This window comes from Bicyclus anynana, chromosome 10 (genome assembly GCF_947172395.1).
Source record: "Bicyclus anynana chromosome 10, ilBicAnyn1.1, whole genome shotgun sequence".
NCBI lineage: Eukaryota > Metazoa > Arthropoda > Insecta > Lepidoptera > Nymphalidae > Bicyclus > Bicyclus anynana.
In genome coordinates, this window is record NC_069092.1 from 6,331,138 (window position 1) to 6,350,591 (window position 19,454).

The 19,454-nt window shown below is 35.0% G+C and overlaps 1 long non-coding RNA gene across 1 annotated transcript in view; it reads left to right on the forward strand.

Annotated features, from left to right (window-relative positions):
- Positions 1-316: 316 nt before the first annotated feature.
- Positions 317-19,454, forward strand: part of LOC128198436 (uncharacterized) — a 46,471-nt gene continuing 27,333 nt past the window's right edge. Inside the window, exon 1 of the long non-coding RNA XR_008251162.1 lies at positions 317-451. This is a non-coding gene — a long non-coding RNA (uncharacterized LOC128198436). The remainder of the gene's footprint in view (positions 452-19,454) is intronic.

Below are 19,454 nucleotides of genomic sequence, written 5' to 3' on the forward strand. Positions count from 1 at the left end.
TGGTCCACATTCTAAGAATGTCGGGCACATGCAATATGAACTACCAAAAAATCTTGAAATTCGTAACAAAAGTTGCGTCTGTCAACTCTATTGTTTCCGGCATATCAAAAAACACACCTCGTCTTGGCAATTGTTTCGACCCTTTGTAATATTTTTATAAAGAAATTGAGAGTGCATTGTTAACTGGCAGTTTTACTTTTTGTTTGCCCTTTTTGTGGGATCATAAAAATGTAGAGCATAAACAAAAAAATAGACAAACCCTTCCGCATTGCGACAATTGTGCACTCTAGAGGTAAGCATCAGTTTAGAATTACAGGTGAAATAGTGAAGGTGGTGTTCGTATTGTGATAATCTGTCTCTTTGTCTATTCGGTGATGTTAATTGCTTTCTTTTATACGTAATCATTGATTTATTGCTGAGGTAAATGGGATCTGCGACTCGACGGTCTGTGGTTTGTACTTTTGAAATTATCATTTACTTTCTCATTCTGTTAATAGACTTTAACGTGTAATGATCTAGTGTATAACCAAGTTGAAATGTCAATCATTTATTTAAGGCAACATTTTGCGTTGATATCGAATATTTATCGTTAGTGCAGTAGGTATATTAAACCGGTTACGAGTGTATGTAATTGTGTATTAGAAGGGTATCCAAAGCTGCTCTAGTAGTACCTTCACCTTTAGTCCTTACCAAATTTGGCTAGACATGGAGAACAACACGAGCGGAGAAGCTAAGTGTAAATAACTATCAAGGCTATCCTTAACCTTACAATTCATTGGTCACAAGTCCAAGGCTCTGCTCAGAGTATTTCTCTCTTCCATACGATGGACCTGGCACCCGCACGGTGAATCTATGGAATACTAAGATATTCGTCTCTCCTAAATATTTAGAAAAAAAATAAACTCAACACGATGAAGTATATACCTAAATCTGAACCATTTACATTGCTAAAAAAAGTGTCACGCCATAACACGCGAACGTGACATAGTGCGAACAACAAAGAGGATCGGCGCAAATAACACGTAATTTCATATCGACGTGCACAATTTGTTTTCACGTAATGCCCTCGCGTTCGTTCTATTCCGCTAGAGTATACTATTTGCCGTGTGTTTGCCGGAGTCTGTAGCACAATATTTGCCGAACGTGTCAACCGGCGTGCCAATTGTAACATATCTAGGCGTGACACGTTGCACTGTACGACATTTTGCCGTTATTACATGTGTTATTATCTCGTCGCCTTTTCTTTTGTTGCAATAAGCCGTTGATTACTCCGCCCCAGTATGTTCAATTGACGTCGGGAGCCGAAATAGAGACTGTAGGGTGTCGATAACGTTAAGCATACTTATAATAAAACAAACATGTGAGTAACAGGTTTATATGTTAAGATGGTAAAATGGTATGAACGAGAGCCTGTCATACCCAGATATTCCTCATTTTTTAAAAGCTGAATATTTTCAGCTAATGCTCTTAACATACAGGTAAGTAATACAGTACAGGCATCTGTGAAATATGAAATGCAGTGTCTTTGAGAGAAACCTATCAAAGCCACGACACCAACTAAGTCAAGTCAGAAATTCATTCGTCTATAAAGTGTAATTAATTAATTTTGCATTATGCTTTGTTTAAGTATTAAGAGAAATCATGTTTGCCTCCAGTAAAGCCAGCTTCATAGCAACCTTTATAAAAACAACGTAAAGATGAATCTTCTTCGTCTCTAGGGATAGAAAGAAGCTAAATGTCTAGCGACTGTCTGCGGCAAATGAGTTTCCTAACAAAATTACGTTTAAAAAGTGAATAATAGAAGATTTAGACCTTGCTACCTCCCAAAGACACCTTGTCTTCCGTAGGTACATTCTATAATATATTCTATAAGTAAGGCAGATCTGAACTCACATGCTCTTAATCTTTAGTACCTATAGATAGCTATATAAAAATCCGATTCATTGTTGAAACGTGATTCATACCACACCTACCGCATCACAAGATATTTCCATTACCATTGTTATTCTTAAAGCGGGGAAGAATTTAAATGCAAATGTAAACATTTCGTCTCCCGTAACTTATGTTTACATAATCCTGACAGATAGACGCAAATGGAACTGTTCCGAAATTTGACAGGGGTTCTTTACTAACCAAAATAGCGGATCTGAGTGGTAGTTTTTCAATTTCATTCCAAACTCAATCGTATTGCTGTAGACATTTAGTTTGTTTTCGTTTGTTGAATTCTCAGCGTTTATTTTCCGAAGATTTCCACAGTATCGGTACAACAGTGTTGTATAAATACATTGTATGGAAGGTGTACACAAGGTTCCCATTTCCAATTTGGCCTCGGGTATTCAAATATTATTCATGGGTATAGTTACTGGATATCAGAGGAGATAAGATCTCTCTCCGAGATCACGGCCTTAAGTGTGGAAGTTTGATAACACTAAATTCTGCGATGGGCAAATGACTACGAAGAAGTTTATAAATGACCCAATTTCACAGATCGGCGGTTAGCTAGCGTGCGGAGTAACGAGGTCTGAGGGAAGTTAAAAGTTATGAAACCCGACAAGTTTTAAAATAAAAACTTCATTTTTTATTATGATACTCATCTTATTAACACAATTTTTCTTAGTGAAAGTCGTTATTTGTAAATTATGTGGATGTCACGTAGCTGTTTGTGATTTTATACCTACTAGCGTACGCCCCGCGGTTTCACCCACGTATATATATATTTTTTATTCTTTACAAGTCAGCCCTTGACTACATTCTCACCTGATGGTAAGTGATGATGCAATCTAAGATGGAAGCGGACTAACTTGTTAGGGGGAGGATGATAATCCACTCCCCTTTCGGTTTCTACACGACATCGTACCGGAACGCTAAATCGCTAAATCTTTGTCGGTAGTATGGTAACTAGCCACGGCCGAAGCCTCCCACCAGCCAGACTTGGACCAATTAAGAAAACCCTAATCGGCTCAGCTGGGGATCAAACGCAGAACCTTCGTCATGTAAATCCACCGCGCATACCTCTACGCCACGGAGGCTGTCACAGTTCCCGTTCGCACAGATATCCGAGGACAAAATAGAATCTGTGTTACTCGCTAATAATGTAGCATTCCTAGTTTGACACTTAAGGATTAATTTTTAAAATTGTTTCGATGGTTTAGGAAAATGTACCTAATAAATAAACAAACTCAAAGTTGCTATTACCTACTAGTAGTGAGCATAATCTTACAGATTAGTAAAAAGAATCGATTTTTTTTTGTAATTAATAAACTTTGATTAATAATTCAAATCTGTTGTAGGTATTAAAAGATTTATTAGTGTTTAATGTGTTGAATTCGTAAATTAAATTTCATGCCAGGAATATATAACTAAAAATACCTAAAGAAAATAATCGTGATATGACTATCAAATGTAGTAAATTAAATTTTGGTTCATTTTAATAAGAAATCATAATACCAAAATATGGTAACAGGTATATTGATGGAAACTCGCATGTAAGCGGTAAGCTTTCAAAGCTTCGCCATAAAATGCATGATGAATGTCGACATGCCCTTGCTTGGTACCGTTGCGTCCCCACTCTCAAGGGCTGGGCATGTAAATAGCCACTATAACTTGATCTCCCTCTCCCCCCTACATCGTACGAACCTTGAAGTGAAAGGGTCTAAAGCGGGCGGCCACGGGGATCTATTCATACTGGCCACTTGTATCGAATATCGAAATGGGGTTCGGTGCACTCGGCACCATGTTTTAACTCGATCACTAATGGAATGAATACAACTACAAAATGGCTGTGTACTTTGTATGGAATGAGTTTAACATGTGTGATGTACGATAATTCGGGTGTAGACAAGTTGATAAGTCTTTAAAATAGGTAGGTAGATATAGGTTACCATCCTATATACATTTTATCATCATCATCATCATCATCATCATGTCAGCCGATACACGTCCACTGCAGGACATAGACCTTTTGTAGGGACTTCCAAACATCACGATACTGAGCCGCCTGCATCCAGCGAATCCCTGCGACTCGCTTGATGTCGTCAGTCCACCTGGTGGGGGGGTCGACCAACACACAATCTTGGGACCCCAACCATAAATTTAAAAAAATTTTCTTAAGTTTCTATTTGGTTATAATTATTACTTGACGGATCATTAAGACAGCGGTGAAATAACATCTATCTATTCCGTTATGATGCATTATATCAGGGGATCTAAATATGGTAACTATAGCTTGGCATATTCGTTCGTAGCACTTCAGATGATCCGCGCGCGCCAGGAGGGGGCTAGCGATGCCCCGCGCGCACGACTTCATACCCACGCAGTCCTTCCCCCGTCGCCCGCATATAATAGGAGTGTCATCAACGAACTTGCCAAGCTATATAATTTTTAATTATATATTTCATTGCTGTATTATAACTTTATGTTATACCTACCTACCACCTTTATATTATACCAGAGTTAATTTTATAATATTTTAGGCAGTCAACTACTGACGTAAGGTATCTACCAATGTGATTAAAATAAGAGTTTCTGAAACTGATCGCGCTTACTAATTACCATTTTTCAATCTTATTTACGGCCATAATATAATTACCTATCTACCCAAATAAGTAAGATACAATAAAAATCATCCAATAATCTTCAATTTAAACGCACCGCAATATAGAGTTTGCTAAAAGCCTCGCAGCGTGAAGCAAAAATTATACGACACTAATCCCGTGAGAGCGTTTCAGGACCACCTGCTTGACACATGGACATACGAACTCCCATTTTATGTATTGAACTGACGGTCTGCGAGAGCCAGACATACTTTATTTTATACCTAAAGACTGCAAGTACCATTGACATGATAGACATTTAACTGATAATAATCATTTGGACTTTAACTCTTATTTGATTTGGAATTTGTTTACAAAAACATGTTTGAATCATTCTATTTATTTTATCTGTTGTTACTAATGTTAATTTAATAAGTAAGTACGGAGTCAATCATGGAGTTTGGAATGTTGTGGCTTTAAGAGGTAGCAGGTTTCAAAATCCAGACCCTCATGAATGAAAAAAATAGCATTTTCCGCTTACTCAAAATGGATACATGATCCTTCATAATTATATCTCGTACAAAATATTACAAAAATACGTTTTAAAATAGACAGTTGAGGATCTAGACCCTTAAAACCTGCTACCGTACCTACCCACCACGGTTCAAACTCAAAAATTGGCTACCAAGAAAACTATGGTATATGGCACGGGCAAACTTTCAGGCTTCACAAATTGAAGTAGGTCAGGTTGACGCAGACTCCCATATAACGATACAATGTCGGATTCCACATAAATTCGCATTTTTTATAATACGCACCGAATTAATGAATCTGATACCCGCTTATATCGTGATAAGACTGTCTTATTTTGCTTCGGAACATAATCTCTGTGTAATTTTCAAAATATCCGTGTCATGTTACACACGAGCCAGTAGGTATGCTAAATTAATATTGTAATAAATTCGTTATTTTATATCAGGTAAAAGATACCTGGATATACGAGCCTTAATAACTACATGTTACATTAAGTCAGATTTACAGTTTACATAATAATTGGTTTCAAGAACTATAAGCTCTTCGTGTCGTTGCATGCGACGTATATTGCACTTTATTGGGATTAAAGGTAATATTAAATGGCATGTAGGTAAATATATTATTAATAAGAACCATCCAATAAATTGTTAACATTGGTACGTAAATGTAGTTACGTAGGTCAAGCAGTCGATGCAATTTATTTATTAATTTAAAATTCTTTATAGTACTTATACTCTTGGATTGGATTGGATAAAAATTGTAAATAAAATTAAACAGTAGCTTAATAAGAAAATTATTATTCTAAAATTAGTGTGCTCTTTAGATATAGTACCTACAAGTAATATACCTATTTAAAAAGCTAGAAAAAATAGAAACTTCTGACTGTAAAATTAGCGACCCTTATTTTAATTCTAAGACAGGATAACATATTTAACTCATCCTTGTGAATGGAACATGGAAACTTTCAAATAGAATTATTTAGCACCTAAAACTAAATAGGTAAGTAATTAAAAATAAAAATGCATTTTCATGCAATATTAAAATCCTTTTAATTGTTTGGTCGTCGTAAGTATAAAAGTACAATCGACTGTTTTAAGTACCTAGATATTACCTACCTAGATACCTATTATTTATTATTAGAAGAATCAAACTCAATTTTCATTTACACGAAGAGTACCTACTTGTTAAACAACATCTGAATTTACGTAAATGGGTACATAATACAATCCCAATTTCATTAAGTTAAAATAGAATTAATCTGGACCAACAACTAAGAGCAGCAATTCAAGAGGCCAAATTAAAGAACAGAACAACTTTAAAGCGACTGAATAATCTATTGAAAAACTTCGTGTTACAGGAATTTATTCTTATGTACTTTGTAATAAGGGTTTCGCCGTTGCTGACAAATAGCAAATAGCAAGTCAGGCTTATTAGTTAGTTATCCGAATGTTGGCAAGAACAGATGCCCCCAACGGGTTGTGTTTTGGGCAATCGTTTTGTAATGTTGTATAATTATTTAGTTTATTTCCTACTTATTTCACGGGATGGCATTCATCTTGTTTTCCTCAAATTATTTTCACAGGATTTGATTAACTGAAAATTAATTGGAACATTAATAATACTGTATAATTAAGAGTACATAGTTAGATAGTAGGTAAGTAAGTGGTAGTACCAAAATTTATACCGTATTTTGAACAGTTAAGGGCTTTCCCTTTTGACTCTAGAAGATATGTAATATTAATTACAGCTATTATATAGGTAGTACTTTCTCGTACGTATTACGGAAAAAAACATTTTGTATAGGTACCTACCTAAATAAAAGAGTGGCTCAAATATGCCTCTCTGACAGAGAGTTACATATTTGTACCTTTTGCCGTGGAGACCCTTGGGCCATGGAGTCGCAGTGCCAAAAAATTTTTCCGTACTATTTCACCGCGGCTTGTTGCCTCGACTGGTGACAGAAGGGCTGGTTCATTTTTTGCGCAAAGGATCAGCCTGGCTGTCCAGCGCGGAAATGCAGCCAGTATTCTTGCCACCATTCCACGTGGGCATGATTTGTATAGTTATTAGGATAAGTTAGCTTAAGCTCCTTATTGTATTCTTTCTCAATAAAAAAAAAAAAAAAATACAAGATATAAGCTATTTAGAACTTAAGGTTTTTTATATCTTATACACAAATGAAGTTATAAGACACATAAAGACTAAAAGCACATTTTCTCATCTCAGCATTCTATAAAAACTCAGCTTAGATTCAGATTTTCTTAGTTAAGTGGGAAAATTTCAGTTACTTGAGGTATTTTTATCAAAGTTAATTTTAGCTTAATCTCCGGCACGCGAAAGTGCAACGGAAGAGTCTTGTTTCTTCTAATATTTTAGTTGGAAGATATTATTTTCTGCAAACTGGAGTGGTCTCAACAGTGTTTATGTGTTTCAACATGGCCGAGACGCCGGCAGCCGAGTGTACAGAATATACTTGTGAATGTAAACTCTCCGACGATGTGGTCCAAGGTATAAGAAAATGTCCATGCCTTTTAAATAAAAAAAAATTCATTTTGATGCTAAAAAGAAATTACTTTGCATTTGTTTGAGATAATTATAGATTATTGAGGCTGCGAATAGTTACTTTTTATATGGTTTCTACCTTAAGAACAAGAAACTATCACGAAAAGTAACATATTTGACGAAACTCCGTGCGAGGTAAGTACCTACCTGTGCGGATTACCAGTAAATCAAATAAAAATATTGAGTGTCTTTGAAGCGTCACTTTTGTTGTGTTTATTCTATATAAACTTGATAGTCCAAACTACAAACAAACAAACAAACAAACAAACGGTCCGATACGGCTCTAAAAAACTCGTCGACGGTCAGGTGGTCAAATATATTCAAGTCATCATCATCGTCATTATCAACCCATATTCGACTCACTGCTGAGCTCGAGTCTCCTCTCAGAATGAGTGGGGTTAGGTCAATAGTCCACCACGCTGGCCCAATGCGGATTGGCAGACTTCACACACGCAGAGAATTATGAAAATTCCGAGGTATGCAGGTTTCCTCACGATGTTTTCCTTCACCGTTTGAGATGTAAGTACATAAATGTTATTAATTATAATAAAAATGACGGTTCACGTATATACAATTACGCCTTTTTTGAACGTATTTTACATGTGCCTATAAAAACTATGCAAGTGTATAGTTTTTGATGTCTAAATATAAAAATGCTATTAAAATTAGAAATTAAAATAAAAGTAATACTACCTTATTTAAGCGTACTGTCTTAAATTTTATTATTTAAAGAGAACCGTGATAGCCCAATGGATATGACATCTGCCTTCGATTCGATTCAGGGTGTAGGGCAAATCCTGTCCGGGATATGCACCTCCAACTTTTCAGTTATGCGCATTTTAAGAAATTAAATAAATATCACGTGTTTCAAACGGCGAAGGAAAAACATCGTGAGGAAACCGGCATACCCAAGAATTTTCTTAATTCTCTACGTGTGTGAAGTCTGCAAATCCGCAATGGATCAGCGTGGTAGACTATTGTCTTAAGTCCTCTCACTCTGAAAGGAGACTAGTGCTCAACAATGAGCCGAAAATGGGTTACTAATGATGATGATGATCGTTTAAAGCTTTAGACACGTACAAGAATGTATTCCCAAAATTAGCTGAATCCGCTAACTCCTCCGACTTGGTCCGTGATACGAGTATGTACAAGCACTCAGACCTGTTTAACAGTTCCAACAAGTAAAGGCTAACATTAATTGCTAGAAGGGTTTCCTTAGTAGGATATTGTACCGTCTCGAGCACTTCTCTATTACGTAGAAGTAGCCGCTTTAGTCATAGTATGAAAGTACCTATTTACTGAAGATGAACATCTAAAGGAAGGTATATTCCTATAAACTTATATGGAAATACAAAATACTAACTACTTGTTGAATACTAGCTACTTGTTCTTTATTTGCTATATGTTGATGACCTACCTAATTACACATATTCATCAAGGTTTTGGTATCTATCCAATGCCTTGGTAGACAGATAGGCTGCTTGTCTTGGTACCTAGATAGTTTTATGTACAGAAACTTCTGAAACTGAACAGAGTAAATTCACTGAAAGACATGATTTTCAGGGAGCGTGATGACTATTTTTGCTGAAATCTATAGAGGGACTGACATTGTTGGTTAAAATTTACTGTGTGTACTTTTTTATTTAATTTATTAAACATATATTAACTATATATTACCTAAATACGAGTAAATTAAACAGTTTAATTTATATTTTATCCACAACCTATAACAAGAACTTTCCCCCTGTCGAACCAAAGTCGGAGGGACGTTGATTGTTAGGCAGCTGGTATTCTTAATCCTACCAGTACAACAATAAATAATTTCCTATACCTCAATCAGGAGGGTATAAGGTATAATACCTACTTTAAATTTGATTATTTAATGTATTTATTTTTTCAGCTATGGTATATTAGGTAGGTATGTAGCCAGTTCTTAGTGTTATATTATAACTGATTCTATTTAATTTTTTATGAATGAATATGAAACATTTTCACATTTTTAGTGTACACTTTATAGTTTAGAAAATTCGAGATTAGAAAATATTTAAAACTAACGTATTTCGTCGTCGTCATCTATTGTTGCATACATATAAACCATGACAGAGAGAAAGAATACAAGAATAGTAATTTTATAAGCTTAAAAAAGAAATAACTAATCTTAAAAGTAGAAATGTATTAGGTACGATATCTTGGAGATAGGTAGGTACCTATCACCGTTGTACCTAAAAGACATACACATTTATAACTAAGTACCCGTATATTTAGCGACTCTGTGCTGTCCACCGGTTTTTATCCAATCCAATTTAAGCACAACTTCAGAGTTGTGATATTTTTATAGCATTCGATAAAGTATTTGATATATCGAAAGGCTGTCGAGGCTTTATAAAGGTTATTTAGATTAAAGATATCTACTTAATAAGTTAAATTATGCAAACTTCTCGTTCTTATTAAGATTGTGCCGCGGACCTACCTAATGGAATTTAAAATATGATTATTTTTTTAGATAAACAAAGTTTAAGTAAAGTTTCCTCCTTTTTCTTATAAAATAACTACCCATTTACGATTATCAACCGTTACCTTCATAATTAATAAAAGTTTAATTTAAATAAAGTCTCATAAAATGAGTACCTATATCTTTTAGTAGAACTACCTACATACCTAAAATGGTAGAACATATAGATGTACCTACCTACTACCGTATCAAAAGAATCATTCTATTAAGAAGAGCCGGGTAGAACTTTCTTGGGATTTTTTATTTATCTGCGGTCTAGATTCAAATCCACGCAGTCTTGCTTTTAATACAACCGCCTAGATTATCTTATGGCAATCGCTTAGAGGAGATAGGGGAATATTGGACAAGTTTAGAAAAAAACATTAACAAAACTTTAGTGCTTAGGTAGTTCTTCATTTAAGTACTAAGTAAATCCATTGTCGCGAGTTTATAAGGCGCTAGCTATTTTACAGAAATCTCATCTCGGCAATCATCGATCAGTCTCTCGTTCTCCAATATCGGAGTTCGCAAATTCGGTTATTCGCATGCAGATCTACGCGAATGCAACGTGGAGCCTTTTGTAATAAGCTCCCCGGGGAGTTTCACCCCCTTGATAGAAAGGCGAACAAATAGAAATGTACCAAGTTTCGTAGCCAGAACGAAACGACATTTCCAAGTTGAAATGGAAAAGTAACTTTTGGGTCACGTTGTTGCTATCTAGTAGGTAATGGATAAAGTAGCTCGTCTGTTTAGTTTGGATACTGAATATAGAATTGTATCCAGTCTTACGTATTCCAACTACTGTATGCTTTGTTGGTAAAAATGTTTTATACTTGTTCTTTGAATGCAATATTACTTTTGGGACTTCAGACTTGCTTAAAGCTAGAATTTGCAAATTCTCTACCTAAGTATGCCTGATATTACTTACCTAAGAGTTGCCTGATAGTACTTTACCTACGAGTGAAAGTTACGTAGGTAGGTAAAGGAGCTCCTAAGTTCTTATGTTGTTCTTTTTATCTATAATATTCGGCCTTTGGAGTTTAGGTGTTGGTGGTAAGGGTTTTAATGTTTGGCTCTGTAAAGCTCTATTCGATCATCATCATTATCATCATCCTGCAACCCGCTTGATGTCCTCAGTCCACCAGTAGGGGGTCGGCCAATACTGCGGTTTCCTGTACGAGGTCGCCATTTCAGCACCTTGGGACTCCACTTATCCTATACAAAGAATAACAAAATCCGTTATATGAGTATGCATTCGATACGTACAATGCAGATCAGTGGACGCCTGCCATTATTTGTAAGTCGATATTTATCTATTATATGTATAACCTATATGGTATTTAATTAGCAGAATATCTTATATCATAAGTCTATATATCTACCTACCTACTGTACCTAATAGCTACAAACACAGACCTATACCTACGTACCTATCTGGTAAATAAATTATAGCATTATCAATAATAATAAGTCACAAAGGCTATCGCGGTCGTGGTGTAGTAATAATTAATAACTTGCACGATTTTCTCATTACACAATCAATAGATATTAAAATGACCGTCGGTTAAACGAATCTTTTTGCTGTTGCTATCTGAACCACGTGTTACGATAATGCTTAGTAAATTAAAATAATGCTTTATCTATTTGTATTTGGATGTTTGAAACCCTAATGTTCGTCGAGTGCGACTGATTTGAACGATCAATGCGGTCATAGATAACCACTTGTCTACGGTCTTTATGTATAGAGACGCTGTCTCGATTTATTCAATTAGAATAGGTATGTAGAATTGTAGAGCAAGTTCAATGCACTACTATGCAGTACTTCCCAATACTGTAGTAGAGTAACTTGTTTAAAATATTACCTTACAAGATACCGTTTTTAATGGCCTTCGTGGCGCAGTGGTATGCGCGGTGGATTTACAAGACGGAGGTCCTGGGTTCGATCCCCGGCTAGACCGATTGAGAGTTTCTTAATTAGTCTGGGAGGCTTTGGCCGTGGCTAGTTACAAGTAGTATTGGTCTAGCTGGTTTTGGCCGTGGCTAGTTACAAGTAGCGAAGACTGAAATTTTCTCGTAGGTAACCCGTTCATGTGGTTTTTTAGTCTGAATGTATTTTTAGCTGAGATACGTTAAATTATTAGCGTCCGTAAAACTTGTGGATTTTTAAAAGGTAACCCGGTAAGAATCGGGTTTTTAGGAACCATCGCCCCTGCTTTTACCACCCGACAAAGACGTACCGCCAAGCGATTTAGCATTCCGGTATGATGTGGTATAGAAAACAAAAGGGGTGTGGATTTTCAATTTTCATCCTCCTCCTAACAAGACGTTCCGCCCGCTTCCATCTTAGATTGCATCATCATCAGGTGAAATTGTAGTCAAGGGCTAATTTGTTAAGGATAAAAAACTAATCATTCCTATTTCAAAGTTTACTTTATTAGATATTAGATAGGTAAGTAGGTTCCTACTTTAATTAATACTACGGGTAAGTCACAAATAAAGGTAATACCACATATTGCGTAAAATATAAATGCATTGATGTTTTCTTGAAAAAAATCTTTAATACATCGTGTATTTTACTCGTAACCAGTTGCATATTATTATCGCAAAATTTGTTTTCGTTGGCAGTTACTGTACCAAACTACGTGCGCTCGGTGTAATTTACAATATTTTTCTCTTTTATTTCAACACAAAAATCATATTTTTTTTCACTTAATAGGGACCTGACCTCGCTTTATTAAACTTGCACGAAAATTATATTGAAAATTTACTACACGACATTTAAAAAAAATAAACAAGTAGGTATTTACAATATACATTGCCTAAATAAGTAACTTTACAAAACACTTTGACAGGTCACTGATAAGGTTATTTTATTGCAATTACAATGATACCTACGCATATTGGTGCCTTTTATCGGTCTTTTGTTTCTAATTTAAAGTGACCCTACTTTATTCTCCCTGTTCGGGTGGTCCAGGGGGAAATATACGAATTTTTCTAGCACGACACAATTTTAATAAGAAGGAATGGGCTCTCTGAATACCTGTCTGGGATAAAGGTGTGGAGAATGTTGGGTCTCCCTTAAATAGATATAGTAAATAGGCCCCTGTTTGTTTGCACTGTTTCTATTTACCTACCTACGAGTAGGTAAGTATGTCTGTGAAAATTTAAGCCTCAAAACATCTAAATGATAAGGCGCCTTACCAGAATTCGAGAGATCTTAAGTCAGCCGTTGACCATCAATTTTTCTGACTATTCTGCAGCGCAGCGAAGACGTATCGTCTGATTTTTCAATTAGTTGGACGGGATGTTATGTGTAGATAATATACTTTTAATTCTATTCATAAACTAAAATAATTTGACGTGACAATCCAAAAAAATTACATGGTAAATATACACAAAGATTTCAGATACAATGGATGGATGACGTCGATGACCTCGACGTAAACTAACTTGTACTCACTTACGTAAGTTCCATCTCTTATTAAAGTGATTCAAAAATAGAGAAAGTTTATGTAAAAGCTCTTATAAAAAGCCTATCAGCTTAGATTTGGATTAAAGCACAAACGAGGAGATAATGTTTCAAATGAGATATTTAGCTTTACATAATTGAAAAAAAAAACAATTCATTTGTTCATATGCGTAACCGTTAATAGCTTAAATAATAGACAGAAATTTACCAATTGCTTACAATCGGTAGATATTCTAATTAGAAACAGTCGTGAATTAACTGGCAGCATTGATCCAACAACGCCCTCTGCGATTCTTATACATCAATGATCGAGCCCTATTATATCCTACAGGCTGGAACATTATCGACCAAACATACCTAGTGTTTACCAACAAATAAGACAAGTTGTTGTACGCATGCGTCAGTTGGAATGTACGCGTGTCTATAAAATGGCGTCACAATCTCCTATCGCCGACGGTTATGCAACGTTGTTTGATCTAGAAACATCCAATAAATTTGTAAAACTGAAAGAAAAATACTGCAATTAAATAATATCACGCTGAAGTGACATAATGTTTAACTCGTCACGTCATTTATTTATTTTAAACGGGAAACGAAAAATACGGACTTCTTTTTTAAGTCCATACTAATATAGGTTTTCACTTAATATTCTTAGATACGTACTAATATTTATATAGTACGTACACTTATTCCTGAAAAAAAAAACCTTTATTTATTCTATTGTAAAACACACTGATTCAGCAGACTTTCAATCAAGTAAAAATGTGAAATATTGGGATTGACAAAGATAAGTAGGTACTAATATACTTTTTTCGATTTCACAACAGCAACTTTGGGATATTTATTTTTCTTACACCTGTTAACTCAGAGGATTAGTAAAAGAATTAAAATAATAAACACGGTCCAAGTATTTTTTAAGTTCTATCAGAAAAGTTTGTACGTATTAGAAGTTTAGAAAGCTATTTATATATCAAATACTTATAACCTACTGATTATTATCTACTACAAATACATGAAAGTAAATATATACCAAAACTCAAGCGCCTAGGTAGGTAAGTAGGTATATGACGTCATCTTACCGCAATCTTTTGATTACTTAATTGAACTTCTTCTTGAATTCCAACTATTAGCTATAGGTAACTATTTTCTGGATACCTAAATCATATCTGCAGAACATTTACACACTTTTCTTATTAGCCAAAAAGTTAAGAATTGAAACTGTCTTATTAGCTTTGCAATGTGGTAGAAGTAAAAGGTACCTTAATAAAAGGTACAGAAACGCAGCAAAACGATACAAATAGGGTTAGTTCTAACTATATATCTGTAGGTATAATTATATTATCATAGTTATAAAGCGTGAATTCTTTTTTAACACTATCTACCAAATAGGGTGCACAACAAAGATTGAGTGGTACCGTAGACTCGCAAAATATACTTGTGGCTAGTTATTTTCCATATCGGTAACGGAAATCATTATTCAAATTTATTCAAGCCTGAATCTCGATGGAACAAAACAAAGATAAAAGGATGATTTTGTAAAAAAAATTCACTGTTTTAAAAACTAGATAAAAAAAAAGAATATTTTTTTTTAAATCTAGAATTGAGAGCTAGATAAAAACTGGTGCGGGGTGGAGCCTAACGCCATCTATCTAAAATCCTTGGAGGCTCTTTAGAACCTCAGCGAATGTTGCGGGACGTTGCTGAATATTTTTTTATGTTCAATGATAATAATAATTATTATTTTCCATTTATATTTGACTTGCGTAAAAATTAATGATTCACAAGTAACTCATCAGTCAACTAATCATTAATTTTTAGAGCTACAAATTATAATGACATGCATTTGAAATATACCGTACATTGGGAACTTTTATTTTAAGTTATAATGTTAAATTGTGCTTTATAAAGTTGATAAAACTAATTAATTATAAAATATAAATTGGTTAAAAAGTTCGAAGTTCATTTCCTTTGTCAAAATTTCACATTTACACAATAAAATATCTATACTTATTACTAAAACCGTGATCTTCTAATTAAGTCATTATAGATATTTTTTTCTAAAGTATAATCGACAGTCTTTTGTCTAATCATGGTTTACTTTTTTGAGAGTACCAATCACGAAAGCTGTGGTGGTAATTATCAAATAATTCACTATTAAGCATAATGTAAGGTTCCTAAAAATGAACTTTAGATGAGTACTTTTCTATTAAAAAAAAGAAATATATTTCCATTAAACAAGATCGGTAAACATTAATAATTTTTACCTACGACGTCCCGAAGCACACGCTAAAAGCCAGTTTCCTTAGCGAAGCCTTTTTAAGGAAGCACAATCACACTTTCTGGTCGTCTCTTTCCGTAATGTGCAATCAATGTTTGCTGGAAAGAGACGACCAATGCGACAGTGAATGTGACACATGCGTCATCGCGATGCGTTTACGATTAGTGTAATTTTACTACTAAATACTTGTAGCCTTTAACATTTTATTGTTTTACCCAGTAGTGATCGTAAATGCATAAAATGGTTGCTAAGTCCCTATTTAATAGGTTTTATGTAACTAATATAAAATATAAACTAGCAGATGCTTGCGAATTCATTTACTGCTAATATATTTGTATAGGTCGAGCAAAAAAAAAATTGGTCGCGCCAAACTTCGAGTCCGCTGTGATGCTGGCTGGTATAATTATGTTTTTGTTTGCAACCACACTCCTCGTGTTCGGAGAGGACTAGAGGTTTGGTGCGACCTATTTTTTTTTTACGGTCGACCTATACAAGTACATTACTAGAAATAAAGTCGCAGGCATCAGCTAGTTTATATTAGTTATAGAATAGGTACCTTTTATATAGGAACTTGGCAATTATTTGTTTTATTAAATTTCCGCGAAGCCAGGTACTACTACTAGGTAGCTAGTAGATCTCTGTTTAACACAGCTTATCTTGGGAACTGCCGCCTTGCTTAAATTTGTCACACCAGCAATGCTGTATTCTGGGAACAATGGTTGTAATTTATATTAGTAGATCTCATACGTAAATCCTAGCTACAAGACCATAGGAAGACCAGAAAGCACTCCAAACTACAGAAAGCATGTGATATTTACGAAGTGTGAGATGTACATTTCGTTTTTTACAATGGCAGACTGCAAATGTTATCGAACGTAAGACGCAATGTACTAAGTTCGGTGCGTACATCACCTACACTCGTTTACAGGCACAGCCGTCTCTTGAATTATTCCTACCTTGTTGTTAATATTTTTATTGCTGTAAAGATATCAAAGTGATCAAAATATTATATTAGGTTTTCTTGGATCGGCTCTAATCTATATACATAGGTATATAATACATATATTTTTATTAGAAACTTAAATTTTTTTTTTTGATTTTAATTTTTAATGTGCGGAGTCAGACTTATCTTATTTACAGGGGTTTAGGAGTTTAGAGCACGCTGATTCAATACATTATTAGGTAGGTACTGAAAGACTTATATAAGTTAAGTAAATAATTGTATTTAAGTAATATTCCTGCGCTAATCGAGCCGTTAGGAATCAGTCGGGATGATGGTAAGAGACCTGATGGATTGACGCTGGTTCCCTGGGAAATGGGGCGGGCCCTAATGTGGGACGCTACATGCGTCGACACATTAGCACCGTGTCATATCAGGGAGACAGAATCAAGACCGGGAGCCGCAGCAGAAAAAGCTGAAACCGGTAAGTGGCTCAAGTATGCCTCTCTGACAGAGAGTTACATATTTGTACCTTTTGCCGTGGAGACCCTTGGGCCATGGAGTCGCAGTGCCAAAAAATTTTTCCGTACTATTTCACCGCGGCTTGTTGCCTCGACTGGTGACAGAAGGGCTGGCTCATTTTTTGCGCAAAGGATCAGCCTGGCTGTCCAGCGCGGAAATGCAGCCAGTATTCTTGCCACCATTCCACGTGGACATGATTTGTATAGTTATTAGGATAAGTTAGCTTAAGTTCCTTATTGTATTCGTTCTCAATAAAATTTAAAATTAAAAATTTAAGTAATTTAGCAAAGTAAGTAAATCAGTTGGTTTAAAATCCCCTTTTTTAATTAAAACATACAGTTAGGTTGTACCGTTTGCGGTGCCAACGCATACGTAAGTAGGTACGCTAGATGTTTCGCAAAATAAATTACAAGACCGTATCATTATAGACTAACCAGAACACAAGTAATATACCGAGACAGAAAATATTTTTCTCTTGAGGACAAACTAGAGATTATTTCTTCTTCAAAGAATATTTGCTATTTATTTTGTGAAAAAATAGCCTAGGAAAATGCTAACGCAATTGTTATTAAGTACCTACCTATAATCTTCTATAGAGAAACTGCAATTTTATTATCAGTTGCTGCATTTTTAAAGTAGCCTTTTCTATCTCCATTACCATGCATTTATATTAATATTGGAATAAAAAAAAATCCTAAAAAATATTGTGATTTCTAAAACGACCCACCACCCAAGATTTTAAGAGTTAGTTATGTATTAAAACCAGCAGGAAAAATAGCAGAACAAACTAACTCTTAGCATTTACTAAAAACCTTAGTATAGGTTCCAGATAAATTTAAGCCCATTATGGTACCTATACCTAATTTTATTTTTAACTGAATTATAATAAAAAGTAATTAGTAAAATTGTTCAATCTCTTCTAGAATTTATCAATGTCATTACTTCTTATCAGTAGGGAGGTCATTGTAGCATGCTGTGTTCTTTATATTGATAAAGATATTTTTTTTCCAACAGGCGATAGTTTTTATAGGGCTTGCGGTTTTTTTTTCAATTATTAATCATTAAAACAATAAGCGAACACTTTCGTGTATAATCAATTAAATCATGAATAAGTAGTAATTACAACTAAAATTATGTTCAATAATGGCGACATTCTTATAAGAATTATTCTACTTCAATAAAAATTTAATAGAATAATGGGCAGGATCGGCACATATTTCTTTTTGACTGCTATCAAAACAATTATAAAAAAAAACTGCAATTAACCGTAGACCAAGGCAAGGAATTCACTCTCTAATCTAGTTGTAAAAGTTATCTATACTCTGTACTAAATATATAAAGCTGAAGAGTTTGTTTGATTGAACGCGCTAATCTCAGGAACTACTGGTCCGATTTGAAAAATTCTTTCAGTGTTAGATAGCCCATTTATCGAGGAAGGTTATAGGCTATATGTTATCCCAATACTCCTACGGGAACGGTAACCACGCGGTAACAATTATATAATTGGGGGAATACAACATTATACCCTCGTAAGTTCAACTAATCATATCAATGTGCTAAAGCAAAGATTTTAGAGTTTTTGTAAAAAATCCGGTTCCTTTAACTTGCAAGAGCTGATAATAATTTGCATTCACATTACGCGTGCATGTGACTGATGCAAATCGGTATTCGAATAAAATCTCAAAGTTATTTCGTACATTTAAACCCGCTATAACTCCTTCGCCAATCGCACCAAATACCGATAAGCATGCCGACAGTGTAACCTTGAATTCAGTGAAACGTTTCGTACATTAGATCTTACAAGGTCCCCGATAACTAACTTTGGTTTGGGTCCTCTAACTCACGATCTTGGGGGCTGATCTGACTGAGTCACTCAGGTAAAGACACCCTTCCTGAACGGCCCTGTTAGCCGAGGTCCGAGTCTCATAGGGACGCCCTTAGAGAGCCGTTCCGTCCTGTCTTTCTTTTAGCCTTCGGGTCTCATCAGGCGATGCTTCTGCCACCCGGTGACGTCACCTACAGCACTTATTCTGACAGAAAAAAAAAATAGATCTTACATTCATTAACGTCAAAACAACTAATGCGAAATCTACGTTTATTTTTCGACCTTCAAAAGTTCAAACGCA